Genomic DNA, 22880 nt, shown 5'->3' on the forward strand with positions numbered 1-22880 from the left:
TCAAATGAGACCCTACATTCAAAGTATTTAGATGGGGTACAGGTTAACCCCTATAAAGTTAACTATAACTACTCTTATTGTTGTCACTATCTCTCTAAAATATTTGTTGTTGCTGTTCAGCCACTCACTCATGTCCAACTCTTTGCAACCCCATGGACTACAGCATGCCAGGCTTCCCTACCCTTCACTATCTCCTGGAGTTGGCTCAAACTCATGTCCATTGAGTCGGTGATGCCATCACTCCCTTCTGTCCTCAATCTTTCCCAGCATCAGGGTCTTTTCCAATGAGTCAGCTCTTTGCATTAGACGGCCAGAGTATTGGAGCTTCAGCTTCAGTATCAGTCCTTCCAGTGAATATTCAGGGTTGATTTCCTTTAGGATTGACCACTTTGATCTCCTTGTTGTCCAAGGGACTTTCAGGAGTCTTCTCCAGCACCACAGTTTGAAAGCATCAATTCTTTGGCACTCAGCCTTCTTTATGGTCCAACTCTCACATCTGTACATGACTACTGGAAAAATCATAGCTTTGACTGTTTGCCATCACTTTGTTGGCAAAGTAATGTCTCTGCTTCTCAATACACTGTCTACATTTGTCATAGCTTTTCTTCCCAGAAGCAATAAATAAATATTATTATGTTATTAAAATATTTTGGCATTTATGTTATTTATTTGGCTGCACCAGGTCTTAGTTATGGCATACGGGATCTTAGATCTTCCTTGTGGCGTGTGGGATCCCAGTTCCCTGACCAGGATTTGAACCTGGGCCCCTTGCGTTGAGAATGCAGAATCTTAGCCACTGGACCACCAAGGAAGACCCTATTGTTGTTATTGTCATTATTATTGAAGAACATGGTTTGGGAGTCCCCAACCAGCTCCAGATGGTGTTTGCCCCTGGTGGTAAATTATTCCTCCTGGTCACTTGGTCTCAGCCAGCCCTAACCCTCCACCTGCCTGGACAGGAGCTTTGAGAGCTTATGATGACATCTGGCAGGAACTGAAGGGGCCAAACCGAGCAGAGAATTTGCCCAGAACCTGAACAGCCCACCACCCAGGCACAAGTGGCCATATAGACCTCCTTCCTGGGTCTCTTGGATGCTCTGCCTCCTAAATTCTCCCAGATTCCACGCCTCCTACTTCAGAAGGCCCCCGTCCGTCACCCTACCCTCCGAGTCTAAAGCTGTATTCATTCGACACTCACATTAAACTCCCACATGCTTGGCACTCTGCTAGACACAGAACGTGGGCCCTAAAGCCACACAGACTGGTTTGAGTCCTGGCTCCACCACTTATCAGCTAAGCATCAGTTTCCGCATTTGTCCTAGAGTCACTGTGAGTGTGAATTTGATGGTGTACACAGAGACCCCTGACGCAAAACACGAGGGGACAATTCCTCAGCACTCTGTTCATTCCACAAATACTCCTCGGGCCATTACTAGGGGCCAAGTGCCATTCAAGGTGCTGGGGATTCCACAGTAAGGAAAAAATTAAAAATAAAGCCCAGGAAATATATTCATTATTTTTGGGGGGGGGAGCCATGCCATGTGGCTTGCAAGATCTTAGTTCCCCAACCAGAGGTTGAATCCAGGCCCTGGCAGTGAAACATGAGTCCTAACCATTGGACCACCAGGGAATTCCCTCAAAATCTTACAATAACCTATAATGGAAAAGAAAACTATATATATATATACGCATCTGAATCATATACATATATATATATGAATCATATATATATCTGAATCACTGTTAGAGATCAGAAACTAGCACAACATTGTAAATCAACCATTCTTTGATAAAAACTTTCTAAGTAAAATTTAAAAATAATAACTCATACAAAACTCCTCACTAGCGTTCTAGCAAGGGGAGATGAGGAAATGAACTTGGGTTTTCAGGTGGGAATAAGATCTGGAGAAAGAGAAACCATTCATTGCCCAGCAGATACAGCAAGAACAGTACAGGATGGACCACTCTGAGGAGGTGACATTTGCCATGAAATCTGAATGACAAGAAGGAGCCCACTGGGACAATCTGGGAAGAAATCTCTCTTTTTTAAATACTTATTTAATTAACTTCTTTGGCTGCCCTGGGTCTTAGCTTCCGCACGTGGGATTTTTGATCTTCACTGTGACCCGTGGAAACTTTTCATCACGGCAAGCGGGATCTTTGAGTTGCAACATGCAGAATCTTTGGTTGCGGCACCTGGGTTCTTGTTGTGCCACGTGAGATCTAGTTCCCTGAGCAGGGATCAAACCTGGTCCAAACCTCTAAGGCAGCAGGAGGGGTTTCTGCCCTTGTGTGGATGCTATCAAACATTTTCAGATCTTCACTAATCTTTGAGATCAATCCCGTTTTAGTGACTTGGAAGCAGACAGGATAATGAGGTTTGTTGTGGCCCCACCCCTACCTGGGCAGGAGATTTGAACTCAGGTGTCCTCAACCCTTATCTGACACCTCAGCTATCCTACAGTTGATCCCCATCCCAAGCAGAGCTATTTCCTTCCAGGGACCATCATCTATTCTGATCACAGCTTTGGGCCCTATGATAGGTGGTGCCAGGGATCCAAGAATGACCAAGATAGTCGTAACCCTATCCTCTGGAGAATCACAGTCCAGAGGAGGTGACAAACACACCCTCCGATTGTGACAACACAGAGCGAGCAGAGCTGGGTTGAAGGAGCCCAGACGGGATGCTTGACCCGGACCAGGGGTCAAGGAGGGCTGCCTGGAGGAGGAGGCATCCCAGTTGGAATAGGGAGGGGTTGGACCAAATCCAGGGAAAGAATAAAGGGACAAGTACATGAGAAGAGCCTAGAATGTTCAAAAGCACAGATCTAATCTAGTCACCCCAGTGGCTTCTCTCAGGACAAAGTCCAAGCTCTTTAGCCAGGCATCTGTCTATTCAGTAATTCATTCCTTCAATCATTCAACAAACCGTATCCACTGAATGGAACGTTTTGTTGTTGTTATTGTTTAATCACTAAGTCGTGTCCAACTCTTTGCAACCGCAGGGACTGTAGCCTGCCAGGCTCCTCAGTCCATGGGATTCTTCAGGCAAGAATGCTGGAGTGGGTTGCCATGCCCTCCTCCAGGGGATCTTCCCCACCCAGGGGTGGAGCCTGAGTTTCTGGCTCTGGCAGGCAGACTCTTTATACAGTGCCACCTGGGAAGCCCTCCTGACCCACTGAGAGGCACCAGATAGAGTGAGACAGACGGGGATCTGGGTGGAGGGCAGCTTTCAGTACCAAATCAGGTGGTCAAGAAATATTGCTAAGGAAATAAAGGTAAGATGCAGGACGAGTATATAAGACAGGGCACCCTACCATCTGTGGGGGAAAAAAACAATCTATATAACAAAAAATATATGTATACATATAATAATATGTATATAGGGACTTCCTTGGTGGTCCAGTGGTTAAGAATCTGTAAAAATAATTAAAATATTTATAAAAATAAAATATGTAGACAACATATATAGGGGTCTTGTTTTTGTATCCATTCAGCCACTCTTTGTCTTTTGGTTGGGGCATTCAACCCTTTACATTTAAGGTAATTATTGATAGGTAATTAAATAAAGTTAAAATAAATAACTAAAATAAAAATTTATTAAAAATAAGTAAAATATATAAAATAAAGTAAATTTAAAAAAATATATATAAATGTTTCCTCTGCATTGACTATCTCTGCAAGAATTCACAGAAACTGCTCAGAATGGAAACTTACAGGAAGGAAGTCTGTGGCTTTGTAGTCCAGCACGGCACCACGAAACCATCATCTTCGTGTCTCATGGCTTAGTAGCTGAATGACCTCCAGCAAGTCACTCAATCCTCCAGCCTTAGTTTGCATGACTGTGAAATGGGCTTAAAGGGTAGCATCTGCCTCCAAGGTCACGGAGGGTGAACCAAGTTCATGTGTATAAAATGCTTGGCTTGGTATCTGGCAAATCATAGCCTCATGGTATTTTAAGCTCCGAAGACTTTTTGATATCGACATTATACCTAAGGGTGAAAGTAAAAAAAAGGCTCTCTGTGAGTTCCCGCAGACTCACGGACTGGTGCTTCTGCCCAGGAATGTTCAGGCCCCAGGGACCACAGAGCAAAAGAGCCTGAGAGGTCCCAGGTGGGACCCAGCACCAGGTGGCCAGGCTGGGGACCAGCAAGCTGCTGGCAGCCTTCCTGGTAATTAGAGCCCCTGGCAATGGAGAAGCAACCCAGGCCAGCTGGGCAACATGAGCGTGGGCCAGGCTTGGTCTAGTCACTGGCCACCTACAGGGCTGCCAGACAGGGAGGGGAGGAAGGGAGAAGGCTCCAGAACTCAAGGGATCCTGGAATCCCAGAACCTTCAGGAAGTGCAGAGTGGGTCCCAGCCATGAGGGCAGGGTTTGAGGATTTGGTTCAGGATTGGCCAGGAATGTCCCACCTCTTGTCCTCCTCAGGCTCGGAGAGAAAAACAGACAACTGGTCTCGGCCAGCTTTCTTGCTATTCAGCCAAACCTCCTACCCAGATTCAGATTTCATCATTAGGAAAAAAAAAAAAAGACTCTGAGAAGGAGGTGAGAGGGTCCAGGAGAAGGCTGGGATGAGAACAAGAAGGTCCTTTTTGGTCTCAGTTTGTTGCCTGTGGAATGGGCATAGTTCTGAACTTCATCCTCCCTAGAGGACTAGGTGTCTGACCTCAGGAGGGATTGAGTAAACTCCAGGGCTTCAGGCTTCTCCATCAAGCCTGTGATCAGGCCTCTCCTCCTACTTCAGATTTGCGTTCATGCACTCACTGGACCTTTTCTGAGTACCTACTGGGTGCCCTGTTCTGGGTGGCACTGGGGACCCATCAGTGGCTGAGACGAGCCTAGTTCCTATTCTCCTGGGGTTCAGAATCCAGCGGGATAGACAGACAGTGATGACCCAGAGTGAGTAAGGCTGGAATGGAGGAGCTCAGAGGGGAAACCCAGCTTGGGAAATGGAGTCAGGGAAGGCTTCCTGCAAGAGGGGACATATGAGCTGCATTTGGAAGGATGTCAGAGCCATACAGTGAAGAGAGGAGGAAAAGGAAACAGGCAGAGGAGACAGAAAGGGCGAAGACCTGGAGATGGGAAATTTATGAAACCAAGAAGAGTTCCATCCGGCAGAGTGGAAGCAGGAAATCACTGAGAACTGAAGCTGAAGAGAAGTGCTATCAATCACGTCTGACTCTTTGCGACCCTCTGTCCGTGGGATTCTCCAGGCAAGAATACTGGAGTGGGTTGCCATGCCCTCCTCCAAGGATCTTCCTGGCCCAGGGATTGGACCCACATCTCCTGTGGCTCCTGCACTGAAGGCAGATTCTTTACCACTGAGTCACCAGGGAAGCCTTAGATCAGGTAGACAGAAATAAAAAGACTGAAGTTAAAATCATTCCTTGAACACATGTTTTCTAAGCACCTTCTGGGGTCTGTGCAAATGGCCAAAGCAGATTCTGCCCTGTCCTCTCGGAGTTTATCACTACATCACTGTTTCTTAAATTTCCCAAGTCTCACAGCTCCTATTGTCTGTTAAAATGCAGATTCCTGGGCTTCAAGGCTACCTTCCAAAGGGAGGTAAGTACAATCACACCACGTTCCCAGAGGGATAGGAGGATGGGAGAATCCTTGAGCTGACCTAAGACATCACGCCTGCTGATTCTAGAATTCTCCTCCTTTGATTGGAGTCCAGGTGTTCTAAGCACAGCCTGGACATCTATATTTTCAAACCCCAGTGTTAACCTATTAATAGGGCATGAAATAAAGTAGTGGGTTCCAAGCAGTTAATTTTTCAAAATGTCAAATAGAGGAGGGGTGTGGGAGGGAGGTTCGAGAGGGAGGGGATACATGCGTACATATAGCTGATTCACTTCGTTGTACAGCAGAAGCTAATACAACATTGTAAAGGAATTATACTTCGATTAAAAAAGTGAAGAAAAGGTCAAATAGAACATAGTGTACAAGTCATTACTGTTTCGTGAAATTTTAATTTATGCATGTGTGTGCATACTTGTTCATACACATACTGTGTTGCGTGCAAAATAAACACTTTATGGTGTCTCTAATTCAAAACAGCTTGAAAACCGGTGGCCGAAGGAGCCCCGCGTGATCTCCCTCCTTAAATTTTTAGACCTATTTCCTCACCTCTTTTTCTCACATGCTTTTCTCTTCAAGTAACTAAGATCTTCAGATTTCCCCTGAGGCATCCCTGGAGTCTCCATGACCCTGAGGCCGGCTCAGGTGTCCCTCTAGTCCCCACCAGCGCCTTGGACTCCCCCATCCAGCCCTGCCCACTCTGGTTGGTCACTCTCTGGGGATGAGTCTGTGCCCTCCCTTGGACTGGGGATGGGGACCTTCTCAACCACTGCTGAATCCCCCCAGGCACCGCCCTTCGTGGGGCCAGGCACACAGTAGGGACTTCGGGAGTATGGGTTGAGTCTTTAAGAAACAGGAAGGAAACGAGGAAGCAGAACCCTTGGGTCTATCAGGGCCAAGAATCGTGGGGACTTCATGCTTTCTGGCCTGGCTGGGAAGCTGCAACTGGGGGTACTGGAGACTGGCCCAGACCTTCCTTTCCTACCTCTCTAGTTATTTATTTAAAAGCGGGCTTGTCTGGGTTGCTCTGCCCCACCTCCCCCAGCTGTAGGCTGTTCGGCCCCTGCAGATTGTGTGCAACATGTAACTCAGGTTTCTCGAGGCCCAGAGCTGGGAGAGTTGGACAGTGCCCTTCGTCCAGATCAGCCAAGGCCATGGGAGCTGTTTTCCAAGGAAGTCGACCCTGCCACCACTCCAGGCCCTGCCCTGGGACTCCACAGGTGTCCAGGAGCTCAGGTGACCAGCAGAGAAAGATATTTGATGCTTCCAGGGAGATAGGCTATGATGATGGACTCATTGACAAAGACCCTGATGCTGGGAAAGATTGAGGGCAGGAAGAGAAGGGGACGGCAGAGGACAAGATGGTTGGATGGCATCATCGACCCAGTGGACACGAGTCTGAGCAAACTCTGGGGGACAGTGAAGTACAAGGAAGCCTGGAGTGCTGCAGTCCATGGGGTCATAAAGAGTCAGACTCGACGTCGCGACTGACCAACAACATCAAATGATCAAAGGCAGAGGGGGCAGGGCCAGAGAGATGAGCCTGCCCACTCCTTAGCTGACCTTGGACAAAGGATTCCACCTCTGAGCCTCAGATCCTCTGGTCTAAAACAGGATGAATGGCGTTTCCACCCCAGTGGTGTAAGAGAATGTGAGAGGGCACTTTCCTGGCAGTCCAGTGGTTAAGACTGTGCTGCCCCTGGAGGGGGTACAAGTTCAATCCCTGGCCAGGGAATGAAGATCCCACATCCAGCAGAGCACAAACAAAAAACAAAACCAAAAAAACAAGAAACGAACAAATGGCATGACCCAAGCCCTTCGCATGGGTCTGGACGATGTATTAAGAGGCAGTATGTTGGGGAGGCTTTTATTACTGTGATTATTAGCTTTTCTCTTTAGAGAGCCCCGGTCAGAGGCAAGCCAAGCCACAGACGGTGGCAGGCTGAGGGGACACTAGGCTGCCCTGGGGCTGTAAAGGATGAGGCCCTGTCAGGAACCAGTTCTGAGGGCGGATAACCACACAGTTTGTTCCTGTGACTGTGTGGGCTCCATCTCTGAAGGCGGCCAGCCCGAAGGACCAGGACATTGTGAGTCTGCAGACAATGGCCACCTCTGACTGCCTGGGGCTAGAGACCTGGAGTGCCCGGTCCCTCCCATCACTGTGTGCAGCCAGCTGGATCCCGGGAGAAAAGTCCCAGGAGCCCCGGTCTCCCTTTCTGAGAGGAGTGAGGAGCAGGTGGCCTGATTTCGAGAGGAGTTAGAGTCTGCAGTCCAATACGGGGGTGGGTGTCTAGAGCTGGGAGAGAGTCTGCATTTAGCGGTGAAGGGTAGGGTGAAGGGGTACCACCTCGTTGTTGTTGTTGTTCAGTTGCTAAGTCATGTCTGACTCTTTGCAACCCCACGAAGTGTAGCACGCCAGGCTTCCCTGTCTCTCACCATCACCCGGAGTTTGCTCAAACTCACATCCATTGAGTCGGTGATGCCATCCAACCATCTCATCCTCTGTCACCCCCTCTTCTTCCAGCCCTCAGTCCTTCCCAGGATCGAGGTCTTTTCCAGTGAGTTGACTCTTCGCATCAGGTGGCCAAAGGGTTGGAGCTTCAGCTTCGGTATTGGGCTCAAGTAATGCCTGGGCCTGTGAAATCTGAGGACACGTTGGAAACCAGCGGGTCTGGGGAATTTCCGGAAGGTCCAGTGGTTAGGATTCAGCGCTTTCACTGCCATAGCCCAGGTTCAATCCCTGGTTGGGGAACTAAGATCCTACAAGCCTCACATGTGTGCGTGCGTGCGTGCTCAGTCACTCAGTCGTGTCTGACTCTTTGCAACCCCGTGGACCGTAGCCTGCCAGGCTCCTCAGTCCATGAGATTTTCCAGGCCAAAATATTGGCATCAGTTGCCATTTCCTTCTCCAGGGGATCTTCCCAACCCAGGGATCAGACCAGTGTCTCCTGCTTTGGCAGGGGGACTCATTATCACCGAGCCACCTAGGAAGCCCTTGAAAGCCTCACAGCATGGCCAAAAAAAAAAAGAGAAACCAATGGGTCCAAGTCCCTCTTGGTACAGACACGGAAGCTGAGTTCCAAAGACCCACAGCTAGTTATTGCAAGACCCAGGGGATGAGTTGTAAGCCAAGCCAGCTAAGGCCCTGCGTAGGGGTGGTTTATCAGTCCCTGGAAGAGAGAAGCGCCCAGTCCATCCAGGACAACGAAGTCTCAAGGCTTCGCAGCCTGAGAAGGACATCAAGATACATTCCATTTTTTTTTTTTCCAAAGTACTAATGGAAAAAAATGTTTGAGGTAAAATTCACATAAAAATCAACCATTTTAAAGTGTATGACACAGTGGCATTTAGTAACTTCATAACATTGCACAACCATCGCCACTAAGTAATTTCGAGTCATTCTCATCACCTTCCCAAAGGAAACCCCACACCCATCCAGCAGTCACCCTGCACCCCCTCCCACCGGATCCTGGCAACCGCTAGTCTACTTTCTGTCTCTAAGGATTTGCGTATTCTGGATGTTTTCAGACAAATGGAATCCTACAACACGTGACTGTGATAGTCTGAGTATTTGCATCCCCTCCCCCCGCCCAATTTCATATGTTGAAATCTACCTTGCAGCCCTATTCACAATAGCCAAGACATGGAAACCACCTAAATGTCCATCAACAGAGGAATGGATAAAGAAGATGCGGTATATTTATACAAGAAATAATACTCAGGGATTAAAAAAAAAGAATGAAATCATGCCATTTGCAGCAACACGGATGGACCTAGAAATTATTGTACTAAGTGAAGTCAGATAAAGACAAAGATCATATGATATCACTTACCTGTGGAATCTTAAATAATACAAATGAACTTATATACAAAACAGAAATAGACCCACAGACATAGGAAAAAACAAAACAAAACTGATGGTTACCAAAGAGGAAGGGGGGAAGAATGAATTAGGAGTTTGTGATTAACGTATGTATGCGTGCATGCTCAATCAGTTGTGCTCAGCTCTGCAACCCCATGGACTGCAGCCCACCAGGCTCCTCTGTCCCTGCGATTCTCCAGGCAAGAGTACTGGAGTGGGTTGCCATGCCTTCCTCCAGGGGATCTTCCCAACCCAGGGATCAAACCTGCGTCTCCTGCATTGCAGATGGATTCATTACCACTGACGCCACCTGTATATGAGGGAAACCACAGTGTGCACGTGCGCGCACGTGCGCACGCGCGCGCGCACACACACACACACACACACACACATGCATAAAACAGATAACCAACAAGTGCCTACTATACTCAGTATCATGTAATAACCCATAAAGGAAAAGAAGCTAAAAATATAGATATATATGCATGTAAAGAAAAAAAATGTAACCCCCAAGATGACGGTGTTAGGAGGTAGGACCTTTGGGAGATCATTAGGTCCTGAGGGTGGTACCCTAAGGTTCGGATTATCGCCCTTAAAAAGAGGCTCCAGAGAGATGCCTCAGCCCTTCTGCCCATGTGAGGAGGATCCAGTGAGAAGTCTATAACCTAGAAGAGCCTCAGCCAACCATTTACCCTAATTGAGGACTTGCAGCCTCCAGAACTGTGAGAAATACATTTTCAAAAAATAAATTTTCTTGGCCACACCACTCAGCTTGTGGGATCTTAGTTCCTGGACCTTGCCAGGAACTAAGGGAATTCAAACGCATGCCCCTTGCATTGAAAGAGCAGAGTCTTAACCACTGGACTGCCAAGGAAGTCCTGAGAAATACATCTATGTTGTTCATAAGCCACCCCATCTGTGCTTTTTGTCAGAGTAGCAGCCCGAACAAGCTAAAGCAGTAACCTTTTGCATCTGGCCTATTTCACAGGGCCATCCACCCAATATTTTGATTTAACCATCAAAACTAATATTTGTTGAACATTTAACTAGATTCCAGATACTACCCCAAAGACTGTACATGTGTTAATCTACCTGAGGCTCTAAATAAGCAGGTGTGGTGGTGGGGGGGGCCTATTATTGTCTTCATTTTATAGTCCAATGAACAAGAGTACAGAGAAGTATGGTGTGCTCCAGTTTATGGAGTCAAAAGGAGCCGGACACGACTGAGCGACTGAACAGCAGAGAAGGCGTATGGTTGATAAGTGGTAAGTCAGGCTTTTTTTCCTCTTTGTGTTTTTATTCTATTTTTTTTTTTTTTTTTGCATCGTCAGCCTCATTACTTTTATACTGTGGTAAAGGAGACATAACGTGGCAGTGACCCTGCCAACCATTTTCAAGTGTCCGGTTCAATGACCGTGAGCACACCCCCAGTGGTGTGTAACCATCACCCCAACCTGGTTCTGAATATTTTTCATCACCCCAGGATTTGAACCCAGGTTTTCTACCTCCGGAACCCAAGCAGCTCTTCCTGCCTCTCCGTTGAAGAATTTATTTATTTTTCTCAAAACATATATTTATTTCTTTATTTGGCTGTGCTGGGTCTCAGTTGGGGCTTCCCAGGTGGCGCTAGTGGTGAAGAGCCCGCCTGACAATGCAGGAGATGTAAGAGACTGGGGTTCGATCCCTGGGTCGGGAAGATCCCCTGGAGGAGGGCTTGGCAACCCACTCCAGTATTCCTGCCTGGAGAATCCCCATGGACAGAGGAGCTTGGCGGGCTCCAGTTCATAGGGTGGTAAAGAGTCGGACACGACTGAAGCAACTGAGCACACACGCATCTGGGATCTTTAGTTGCAGCATTCGAGATCTAGCTCCCTGATGAGGGATTGAACCCAGGCCCCCTCCACTGGTAATGTGAAGTCTTAGCTCCTAGATCACCAGGGAAGTCCCCTCAGTTGAAGAATTTAGCATGGGGGCAAGAATTTGTCTTCTCCTTGGAGTTCACCCGGCAGGATGTTATGAACCTATCAGGTTATCCACCATACCCAGTCAGGATCTGGCTTTACGAACACCAGTTCTGGGCTGTTTTCTCTGCCTAGAACCTTCTTTTCCACCTCTAATTCTTTGCCTCCTCTGACCATGAGGGAGTTTTCTAAAGGCGTGCGTGCGTGAGTGCTCAATCAGTTCAGTTGTGTCCAACTCTTTTGCGACCCCATGGACTGTAGCCCGCCAGGCTCCTGTTCATGGGATTCTCCAGGCAAGAATACTGGAGTGGGCTGCCATACCCTCTTCCAGGGGATCTTCCTGACTTGGAGATTGAATCCACATTTTCTGCATCTCCCTCACTGCAAGTGGATTCTCTACCTGCTGAGCCACCTTTCTGAAGGCAGGGGTGCCAAAAAGTCCCGATGTTGAAGAGAACAGAGCTGACAGGCCAAGACTGGCTTCATGGAATCATTGAAACTCCTGAAACCCGACTTGGTGATTCCTTTACTCAGATGAGCTGATCAATTCCCGATTTTGCAGAAGACAGTTACCTTGGGGTTTTCAGCCTTTTGAAACAAAAAGGGACATAATTGGGACTTCCCTGGCGGTCCAGTGGTTAGGACTTTGAGCTTCCACTGCAGGGGGCATAAGTTCAATCCCTGGTTGGGGAAGTAAGACGCAGCATGGCCAAAACTAAAATAAATGATTTTTTTTTCTAAAGGGACAGAATGATGCAGTGGGAGTTAGCCAGGTGATTAAGATGCTGGGAAGTAATTCCCAGGGAAGGTACAGGCATGAACAAACAAGAGTAGGTGGGAACATGGCCCATTTCCGGGGACAAACAGCAGATGATCAAGGTGACTGCAATGTGGAATTTACGAGTGGTCACAGGGGGGTCATCGTGCCACCCTTCACTTGCAGAAAGAAAAGGACAAGGCCTGATGATGAGGGGCCTAGACCTTGGTAAAAACCTGAAGGCTTTGTCCTGGGAGCAGCAGAAGTCATTTAAGGATTTAAACAGCAGAGTGACACAATCAAATCTGCGTCCTTAGAAGAAGCCTCTGAACTCTGACCCATTTGCTGGAGGCTGTGGATATTGGTACAGCCTCCATGGAGATGTATTAGGCAAGAGGCATTCACATTAGAAGGTCCCATGGCCTCTGACACAGCAGTTCCTCAAGGAGTTGATCCTAGCGTTACAGGCACACAGGCGGGAAATCAACTGTTTGTGTGCCTAAGAGACTGGATGCTAGTCAAACAACCGTCAGGAAGGTAGCAGCAAGCTACGCCATGGCCCATCTGTGCATTGGAGTACTATGCAGCTTTACAAAAGAATGAGCCACATCTCTATGCATTAGGTTGGTGGGCTGGTAAATGTTTAACTGCCAGGTCTCTGGGGGAAGAAACAGTCCTGACATGTAGCGTTTGCCAGTGTCTGTGGCACTAGTGGTAAAGAACCTGTCTGCCAAGGCAGGAGACATAAGAGAAGTGGGTTTGATCCTTGGGTCGGGAAGATCCCCTGGTGGAGGGCATGGCAACCCACTCCATTTTTCTTGCCCAGAGAATCCCCACGGACAGAAGAGCCTGGCGGGCTACAGTCCATTGGGTTGCAGAGTCAGACAGGACTGAAGTGACTTGGCACACAGGCACGTACGGAAGTGTTAATACTTCCATCACAGCTGATTGTAAGCTACCAACGTGGCCTCACTGAAGGCAGAACTTGGAAGATCTCCTCAATAGCTCACCATGATGTGAGATTTTCATACTTTGTGACCCCATAGTCAGAAGCACACCAGGCTTCCCTGTCCTTCACCATCTCCTGGAGCTTGCTCAAACTCACGTCCATTGAGTCGGTGATGCCATCCAACCATCTCATCCTCTGTTGTCCCCTTCTCCTCCTGCCTTCAATCTTTCTCAGCATCAGGGTCTTTTCTAATGAGTTGGCTCTTTGCATCAGGTGGCCAAAGTACTGGAGCTTCAGCTTCAGCATCAGTCCTTCCAATGAATATTCAGGATTGATTTCCTTTAGGATAACAGTTAAGAAGCGATAAATTGTGCCTACTTATCGTTGTGCATAACAGAATTTTTTGAGTTGTTTAGTTGTTAGGTCATGTTCGACTCTTTGCCACCCCATGGACTGTAGCCCGCCTTTCTCCTCTGTCCAGTGGATTTCCCAGGCAATGTACAAACTTACTGAGTTGTAAATTTTTATAATTTAAGTTTTGGTAAAAGCTATCCTTAATGACAGGCTTGCACAATTCCCGGAAGTTTAGCAATCAGCCCTCACAAACTGTTACAAGTTGGCACCCACACACCACGGAACAGTTCCAAGATGAAACAGCAAAGTCGATTTACAGACAAGGCTCTGCAGGACTCTATCGCACCCCCCACAGATACACATGCCCTCCCCGTTACTTCTCCTTTCCAGGATGGATCTGGAACACTTCTGGCTCACACCTACCTCAGGGCCTTTGCACTTGCTGTTACCCTTCTCCCACTCACATAACACACATGACTCGCTTCCTCCCCTCCTCCAGGCCTTTACTCAAATGCCACATTTATCGAGGCCTTTTCTGACCACCCTGTTAAAAAAATAGAAACCTTCCAGCCTCCTCAACATTCCACCTTCTTTGCTTGCCTTATGTTCTAGCAACAGCACTGACTGTGCCATCCAACCTACTATGTAATGTTAAAATGTATTAATACCTGCCAGGGCTTCCGTTTGATCCAATGGTTAAGACTTCACACTTCCAATGAAGGGGGCGTGGCTTCAATCCCTGGTCTGGGAATTAAGATCACACATGGAGTGCTAAGACCCCCCATGACCCTGAAGCCAAAAAAAAAAGTTCTTGTCATTTTATTCATTGACTGTCTCCCCCACTAGAATATTAGCTCCTTGAAGGCAGGGGGTTCTGTCTGTTTTCTTCTCTGATCTAACTCCAGTGCCTAGAAGAGTGCCTGGCATATAGGGTGCTCAATAAATATTTATTGAATAAATAAGTATGCACTTAGGTAAAAAAATGAAGCATAGACTATTTACGATGGCCAAGACATGGAAGCCACCTGAGTATCCATCAACAGATGAATGGGTAAAGAAGATGTGGTACATAGACAGAATAGAATACTACTCAGCCATAAAAAAAAGAATGAAATAATGCTATCTGCAGCAACGTGGATGGATCTAGAGTGTATCATACGAAGTGAAGTCAGACAGAGAAAGAAAAATATCATATATCACTTATATGTGGAATCTAAAAATAATCATACAGATGGGGAATTCCCTGTGGTCCAGTGGACACAAGTTAGCAACTGGACAACAAGACTAACCACCAGTGGGCAGGATTCAGTAGTTTCACTGCTGAGGTCTTGGTCGGATCCCTGCTTGGGGAACTAAGATCCCACAAGCCTCACTGTGGCCAAAAAAAAAAAATACAGATTAACTTATTTAAAAAACAGAATCAGACACAGCAAACAAATTTATGCTTACCAAAGGGGAAAGGGGGGAGGGATGAATTAGGAGTTTGGGATTAACAGGTACGAGCTACCATATATAAACTAGATAAACTAGGACCTATTGTATATAGCACAGGGAACTCTGTTCAATCTCTTGTAATAACCTATAACCTGGGCAAACTCTGGGAGATGGTGAAGGACAGGAAAGCCTGGTGTACTGCAGTCCACGGGGTTGTGCAGAGTCAGACACGACTTGGCAACCGAACAATAACAGCAACAATAACCTAAAATGAAAAACGATCTGAAAATACACACACACATATATTCTAAATCACTTTGTTTCCAGAAATTAACACAACATTGTAAATCAACTCTAGGTCAGTTTTTTAAAAATGAATAAAAAAAATTTTTTTTAAATAAGCTGCAGAATGGTGTAAATAACCTGAATAATATTCCCCTAGCTGTACTTACATACGACAGACAGTCTCTGGGAGAAAATCCAAGGGACTGCCGGCCCCAGAGCCTCGCAGGAAGCGCTCCGGGGGAACGGAGACGAGAAAGGTTTCACTGTATCCCTTGTGTGCCTTTGGAAATCTGTGCCATGTGCCTTTAATTACCTATTAATATTTTTTTTCAAGTGTTCTATTAAAAGTACTGCCACAGGCTGCCGTGTGAGCTGGGATACCCAGGAGAGCAAGCCTGAGCCAGGAGGAGGCCAGGGCAGTGACCCGGGAGCGGGGGCCGGATGCGGCTGCCAAGCCTTCATGGCCTGTTCCAGAAGGTCCGACTGTGGAATGTTCTCCACGAAGCCCTTAGAAGGCTCTGGGAGGCCAGCCCTGTCCCTCAAGCCTGGGGTTTTTGCAAGCCAGACAGGCGGGTCTCCCAAAAAAAGGCAGCTCCGCCTCTACATAAAAAGAGCCCCGTAAGAGTCCACTTTCCCCAGCCGGTCAGCGTCAGCGGATACAAACTCCTCTCTCTTGCTCTCCCTCTGCCTTCCCACTCATCCTCCGACCTCCTCCTCTCTCCTCCCGCTCCCTGCTCCTCTCCCCGCCTCTTCCTCCCGCTTCCCTGCTTCCCTCATCTGGAGCCTCCCTCCAGCCACACACCACCTCCTCAGCGCCTCTGAAACACCAACTGCCTCTCCAAAGGCTCAGTGCCTTTGTCCCTTCTGTTCCCTCCGCCTGGAACTCCTTTCCCCTGCCTCTTCCCTGGACCCTGGTTTAGCCCGGAGGTCTTAGCTTCCTTCCTTCATGTCACGGAGATTTACCAGGCATCAAGGGTTTGTCAGGCACCCTGCCAGGGGTCAGGGAGCAAGTGTTAAGGAGAGGCCACATCCTAGCTGGGAAGGGCAGGAAACAAAGGAGTCAGTAGGAACCAGAAACAAGAGAATTCTCTAAAAGAACTAAAAACTACAAGAGTAAGTCGTCTGCAGTCTGAATGAGGAGAAGGAGTTCACCTGGTGAAGAACTGGGAAGAGAGAATCAGGAGGAGGGAACAGCAAGTGCGATGGCTCAGAGGAATGAGAATGAGCTCAGAGAGTTGTGGAATCAGAAAGAAGGCCAGTGTGGCTAGATTTGAGGGAGTGATGGAAAGTGTCATCAGAGGCAGCCAGAAAGGTAGGTTTTCATGAGGGATGTCAGAGACTCTGCAAGGAGCTGGGTGTCCCCTCCTCCTGGAAGCCCTCCTTGACTGCATCAGGCTCCCTCACCCTAATCCTGTTCACTCTAGGTTGTAGTTCCCTGGTCACAGACCTGTATCCCTCTCTGCCCTGTGAAGTAGAGCCAGTCACAACTGTGTCTCCAGCACTACCCAGCACAAGCCTGAGTACACAGCAGGTGCTCAGTAAATGCCCTGGTCATCACCAGGAAGGCCTGCCTTCTCTGCTTCCTGACCTCCCTTCTGCTTACGCCTCTTCCTGACCCAGCCCAGCCTCTTTCATCCCATCCTCAAAGGATTCTCTGGGGAGGATCCCCAGCCTCTTTCATCTTATCCTCAAAGGCCCATGTGGGGAGGATTCCCAGTTCTAGCCACCTCTGATGGGCTGCAGGCCCAAGATGAAGGCTCTGAAGTGGTCAGATCAAACATCTCTAGAGCTGGCCTTGGGCTGGGCCAGCGTCGGGGAGGCTCAGAGGCGATGCAGTTTCCCAGGCAGGAGTGTTCCAGAATGGAGAATGAGGTGGGGGGGCGGGGGTTGAGGAGGAAGGAGCACGTGGAGCCAGCCAAAGGGCCCATTTGTTTCCCCATGGTCATAAACACGTAACTTCCAGTTGCTGACTCATTTCATGCCAGGTGCTGGGCTAATTTTTAAAATATTGTCATTTATTAATTCAAATGGATAAGATCTGATTGGGGTGCTGAATTCAGAAGACTCGAAAGGCCTGTTGGGGGGTGCTTCCCTGGGGGCTCAGGGGTAAAGAATCTGCCTGCCAATGCAAGAGACAAGGATTTGCTCCCTGGTTCCAGGAGGATCCGACACGCCTCGGAGCAACGAAGCCCATGTTCCACAACTAGTGAGACAGTGCTCTGGAGCCCAGGAGCCGCAACTGCTGAAGACTGTGGTCCCTAGGGCTTGTGTTCCACGAGCGAGGCCACCGCCATGAGAAGCCCATACACCGCAACTAGAGGGTAGCCCCTACCCGCTGCCGCTGGAGAAAGCCTGAGCGCAGCGACAAAGACACAGTGCGGCCAAAAAAGAAAACGGATTAGTCAATTAAAAAAATTGTAAAGTCTAGGAAGCAAACCAACTGACATCAAAAAATGAGGGGATGAACAAAACACAGTATGTCTACACAATGGAGAATTATTAAGCTGCCATCTTTATGTGCCACTGTTGTGCTGGCATGAATGACCAGGATAAAGTTCTCGAGAGCATCAACAAGGCCAAAATGAGAGGCAGATGCCAAGTTCTTGTTAGGCTATGTTCCAAAGTCATTTTCCAGCTTTTAATAGTGACGATGAAGCGTGATTACATTGGCAAATTTGAAACCATTGATGATCACAGAGCAGGGTCACTTGCTGTGAACCTCACAAGCCTGTCCCGTTAGTTTAGTTTCATTGTTCTGATCACTGCAGCTGGCATCTGGGACCAAGAGGAAGCGAGACAAAAACACACAGGAGGGACAGTCCTCAGATTCTTTTTTCTAGAGCTATAACAAAACATACAGATAAAATACCTCAATGGGAAGGAAATGAAGTGAAATTCTGACACATGTTACAACACAGATGAACCTCGAAAATCTTTTGCTAAATGGAATAAGCCAGACACAAAAGGACAAATATTGTACTGGTTCACTTATATGAAGTACCTAGAATAGGTACATTCACAGAGACAGGAGAAGAAAGGTTATCAGGAGCTAGGAGGAGGGAGTGGGGAGTTACTGCTTAATGGGCACAGGGCGTCTTTTGGGGATGATGAAAAAGCTGTGGAAATGGAGAGTGGTGATGGTAGCATTACATTATGAACATGCTTAATGATACTAAATTGTACATGCTAAAATGGTAATTTTTAAAAAAAACTGAAGTATGATTGATTTTGTGCATAACCTTACTAGCATGCAAAATGAATGCAATTGTTCAGGAGCTCAAACATTATTTGGCACTACCCTTCTTTGGGATTGGAATGAAAACTGACCTTTTCCAGTCTGTGGCCACTGCTGAGTTTTCCAAACTTGCTGACATATTGAGTGCAGTGCTTTAACAGCATCATCTTTTAGGATTTAAAAACAGCTCAGCTGGTTTTCCCAGTAGTCATGTACGGATATAAGAGTTGGACTATAAAGAAAGCTGAGCACCAAAGAATTGATGCTGAAGAAGACTCTTGAGAGTCCCTTGGACTGCAAGGAGATCAAACCAGTCAATCCTAAAGGAAATCAATCCTGAATATTCATTAGAAGGACTGATGCTGAAGCTGAAGCTGAAGCTCCAATACTTTGGCCACCTGATGCAAAGAGCCAACTCATCGGAAAAGACCCTGATGCTGAGAAAGATTGAAGGCAAAAGGTGAAGAGAGCAGCAGAGGGTGAGATGGTTACATAGCATCATGGACTCAATGCACATGAATTTGAGTAAACTCCAGGAGATAGTGATGGATAGGGAAGCCTGGTGTACTGCAGTCCATTGGATTGTAAAGAGTCGGACACGACTTAATAAACAGCAACAACAAGTGATCAATTTACAATATTGTGTTAGTTTCAAGTGTACAGCAAAGTGACTCAGATATACATACAGATTTTTTTTCTGATTCTTTTCCTTTATAGGTTATTAAAGATATTGAACATAGTTTCCCTGTGCTACTCAGTAAAAATTCTTGTTGTTATCTATTTTACATCAAGTAGTATGTATCTGTTAATCCCAAATTCCTAATTTTCTCCTTTGGTAACCAAAATTTAGTTTTCTATGTAAGTCCATTTGTTTCAAAAATAAGTTCATTTGTATTATTTTTTAGATTCCATGTAGAAGTGATATATCTGTCTTTCTCTGACTTACTTCACTTAGTATGATAATCTCTAGATCCATCCATGTTGCTGCAAATGGCATTATTCATTCTTTTTTATGGCTGAGTAGTATTCCATTCTATACACACATATATATTTCTATATATATCACATTTTATTTATCCATTCATCTGCTTACATGTCCTGGCTATTGTAAACAGTGCTGCTATGAACACTGGTGTGCATGTATCTTTTCAAACTAGAGTTTTCATTTCTCCAGATATATGCCCAGGAATGGGAATACTGGATCAAATGGTAACCCTATTTTTAGAACCTCCATACTGTTTTCCATAGTGGCTGCTGCTGCTAAGTCACTTCAGTCGTGTCCGACTCTGTGCGACCCCATAGATGGCAGCCCACCAGGCTCCCCCGTCCCTGGGATTCTCCAGGCAAGAACACTGGAGTGGGGTGCCTTTGCCTTCTCCGATAGTGGCTGCATCGGTTTACATTTATACCAACAGTATAGGAGGATTCTCTTTTCTCCACACCCTGTCCAGCATAAAATGGTAAAATTTTATTTTATGTATTTTTAACAACAATTTTTTAAAAAAGTACTTAAAGGTACTGGAAAAGCCAGTGGCGTAGGGATCTAAGAGTTGCTGGACAACATGAGCGCCCCCTAGAGGTTCATGGTCCTGAAGTAAGCGTAGACCCACTAAGATGTTTACAGGGACAGCCCACCATAGGGGGAGAATTGCTGGGTGTCTGTGGGTGGTGGTCTTCTCCTTGAGACTGATGAGTCAGAGGAACCAAGCGTTGAGGGCGGTCGAGAGAATCTGCAATGACCAGCCACAGGCTCTACGCTGGGTGAGGGCAGAGTAGTCATCAAGGGAACGGAGACAGCTGAAAAGAATCACATTAATGGAATGGAGGTCCTGGGAAAGTTGAAGGAATTTCGGAGTTGGGTAGGGCTTCCCTGGTGGCTCATTGTTAAAGAATCTGCCTGCCAATGTAGGAGACTCAGGTTCGATCCCTGGGTTGGGAAGATCCTCTGGAGAGGGAAATGGCAGTCCACTCCAATATTCTTGCCTGGGGAAATCCGATGGACAGAGGAGCCTGGCGGGCTACAGTCCATGGGATTGCAAAAGAGTTGGCTGCAACTTAGTGACTAAAACAATAACAACAGATGGGTGAGCAGGAAAGTTCCACGTGGTGGGGCTGGTGCAGGATGTTTGAAGCTGAGACTGCAGAGGGAGCAAACAGAGGTTCTTGGTTGTAACAAGTTGTCTTCTCTGATCGGAAGAGGGAGGGAAGAGCTGAGAGAGAGTGCAAGGCAAGATCTTTGGGGGAGAAGAGGTCAAGGCACTGAAGAGCAAGTATGCTGAAACAGTCATCTCTGGGCATTCGGAAAAGCCCAAGAATTAGGACAGGAAAGAGTGACAGAAGCTAGTGGACTGAGGGCCGGACAGCTTGGGGTCACCATTGGTTGCAACCAGCCAGCACAGCAGGTGGTAGAGTGACTGCTGAGCTTCAAAATGACAGGTGAGCTGTGGTATTGGAGAAGACTCTTAAGAGTCCCTTGGACTGCTAGGTGATCCAACCAGTCCATCCTAAAGGAGATCAGTCCTGGGTGTTCATCGGAAGGACTGATGTTGAAGGTGAAACTCCAATACTTTGGCCACCTGATGCGAAGAGCTGACTCATTTGAAAAGACCCTGATGCTGGGAAAGGTTGAGGGCAGGAGGAGAAGGGGACGACAGAGGATGAGATGGCTGGATGGCATCACTGACTCGAAGGACATGAGTTTGAGTAAACTCTGGGGGTTGGTGATGGACAGGGAGGCGTGGTGTACAGTCCATGGGTCACAAAGAGTCGGACACGACTGAGCAACTGAACTGAACTGAAAGCTGCTATTTTTATCCCCATCACTCTAATTCCACCCAAAGGGCATCTGGCTGGAACAGACCTTGCTGTCCTGAGGATGCGGGGTTGTCATGGTGACAATGTCTCCATCCCTTTGGGCCAGAGGATGGGATCTGGCTTCCACATCCAAGGAAACAGCCAGGCTCACATCCTGGGGAATGTTATTATCTGGAAGACCTTTACTGGCCTGGGATTCCTTCGTTTACCAGCCTTAGTTCTTCCTGTAAGAAGCCTTCCAGGATTCTTCCAAATCTCCCTTCCCCACCTCACCCCCTCCTCATGCAATCTGGTTTCTACCCTGGATCTACTGCATGACTCTTTGGATCCTAGTTCTCCCACTAGCCATCGAACCTGGGCCCCAGAAGAGAAATTGCTGGGTCCTATAACCACTGAATCACCAAAGAATTCCCAATAAATTTTTTTTTTCAATGTGTCTTCCTGGGACTTCCTCGGCAGCCCAGTGTTTAAGACTCTGTGGTTCCAGTGCAGGGATACATGGATTTGGGGATACAGGTTTAATCCCTGGTCAAGGAACTGAGATCCAATATGCCAGATCAGAGATCCAGGCTCCCAGATGCCTTGCAGCCAAAAAACAAAACATAAAATAGAAGCGATATCGTAACAAATTCAATAAAGACTTTTAATATTGTCCATATCAAAAAAAAAGTTCTTAAAAAAATGCATTTTACCCTTGACCTAACAACCCTACTGCTGAGAAAGCATGCCATAGAAATCAAACCTCCAGGAGGTAAGGGCTTATATGCTGGGTGCTCACTGCAAGATGTGAGAGCTGGACCATAAAGAAGGCTGAACACCAAAGAACTGATGCTTTCGAACTGTGGTGCTGGAGAAGACTCTTGAGAGTCCCTTGGACAGCAAGGAGAAACCAGTCAATCCTAAAGGAAATCAACCCTGAATATTCATTGGAAGGACTGATGCAGAAGCTGAAGCTCCAATACTCTGGCCACCTGATGCAAAGAGCTGACTTGTTGGAAAAGACCCTGATGTTGGGAAAGATTGAGGGCAGGAGGAGAAGGGGGTGACAGAGGATGAAATGGTTGGATGGCATCACCTACTCAATGGACATGAGTTTGAGCAATTCCAGGAGACAGCAAAGGACAGGGAAGCCTGGCGTGCTGCAGTCCGTGGGGTCGCAAAGAATCAGACATGACTGATTGACTAACAGAAAACAACACAGTAGTTAGAAGCTGAGAATCAAAGATGAAACTTATTCTGGGGGTGAATAAATGATAGCCTCCTCACTCTGTGAAATCTTTTGAAAAAATTTTTGTTTATTATTTATTTTTATTTATCTTCATTGTTGCCTGCGGGCTTTCTCTAATTGCAGCAAGCAAGGGCTATTCTTTCTTGTGTTGCGGTGCATCGGTTTCTCATTGTAGTGGCTTCTCTCGTTGCGGAGCATGGGCCAGCTAATTGTGGCTCCCAGGCTCCAGAACACAGGTTTCAGTAGACGTGGTTCAGGGCCTTAGTTGCTCCATGGCATGCTCCGTGGCATCTTCCCAGGCCAGGAACTGAACCTGTGTCCCCTGCATTGGCAGGCGGATTCTTAACCACTGGACAACTAGGGAGGGCCACTCTGTGAATTCTTATACAATCATTCCAAAGAACCCATTCTGGCAGA

At 47.1% G+C, this 22880-nt stretch overlaps 1 long non-coding RNA gene across 1 annotated transcript; it reads right to left on the reverse strand.

Moving 5' to 3' along the window:
- Nucleotides 1-12123: 12123 nt before the first annotated feature.
- LOC147354110 (uncharacterized) lies at nucleotides 12124-15468 on the reverse strand. Its single transcript, XR_015146218.1, has 4 exons — nucleotides 15354-15468; nucleotides 15054-15166; nucleotides 14136-14256; nucleotides 12124-13452 (listed from the first exon to the last, which is right to left on the reverse strand). It is a non-coding gene; the product is annotated as an uncharacterized LOC147354110 (long non-coding RNA).
- Between the last annotated feature and the right edge of the window lie 7412 nt (nucleotides 15469-22880).

The sequence above is a fragment of the Bos grunniens genome, chromosome 18 (assembly GCF_055505025.1).
Source record: "Bos grunniens cultivar Pamir isolate PY7600 chromosome 18, Bosgru_T2T1.0, whole genome shotgun sequence".
Taxonomy (NCBI): domain Eukaryota; kingdom Metazoa; phylum Chordata; class Mammalia; order Artiodactyla; family Bovidae; genus Bos; species Bos grunniens.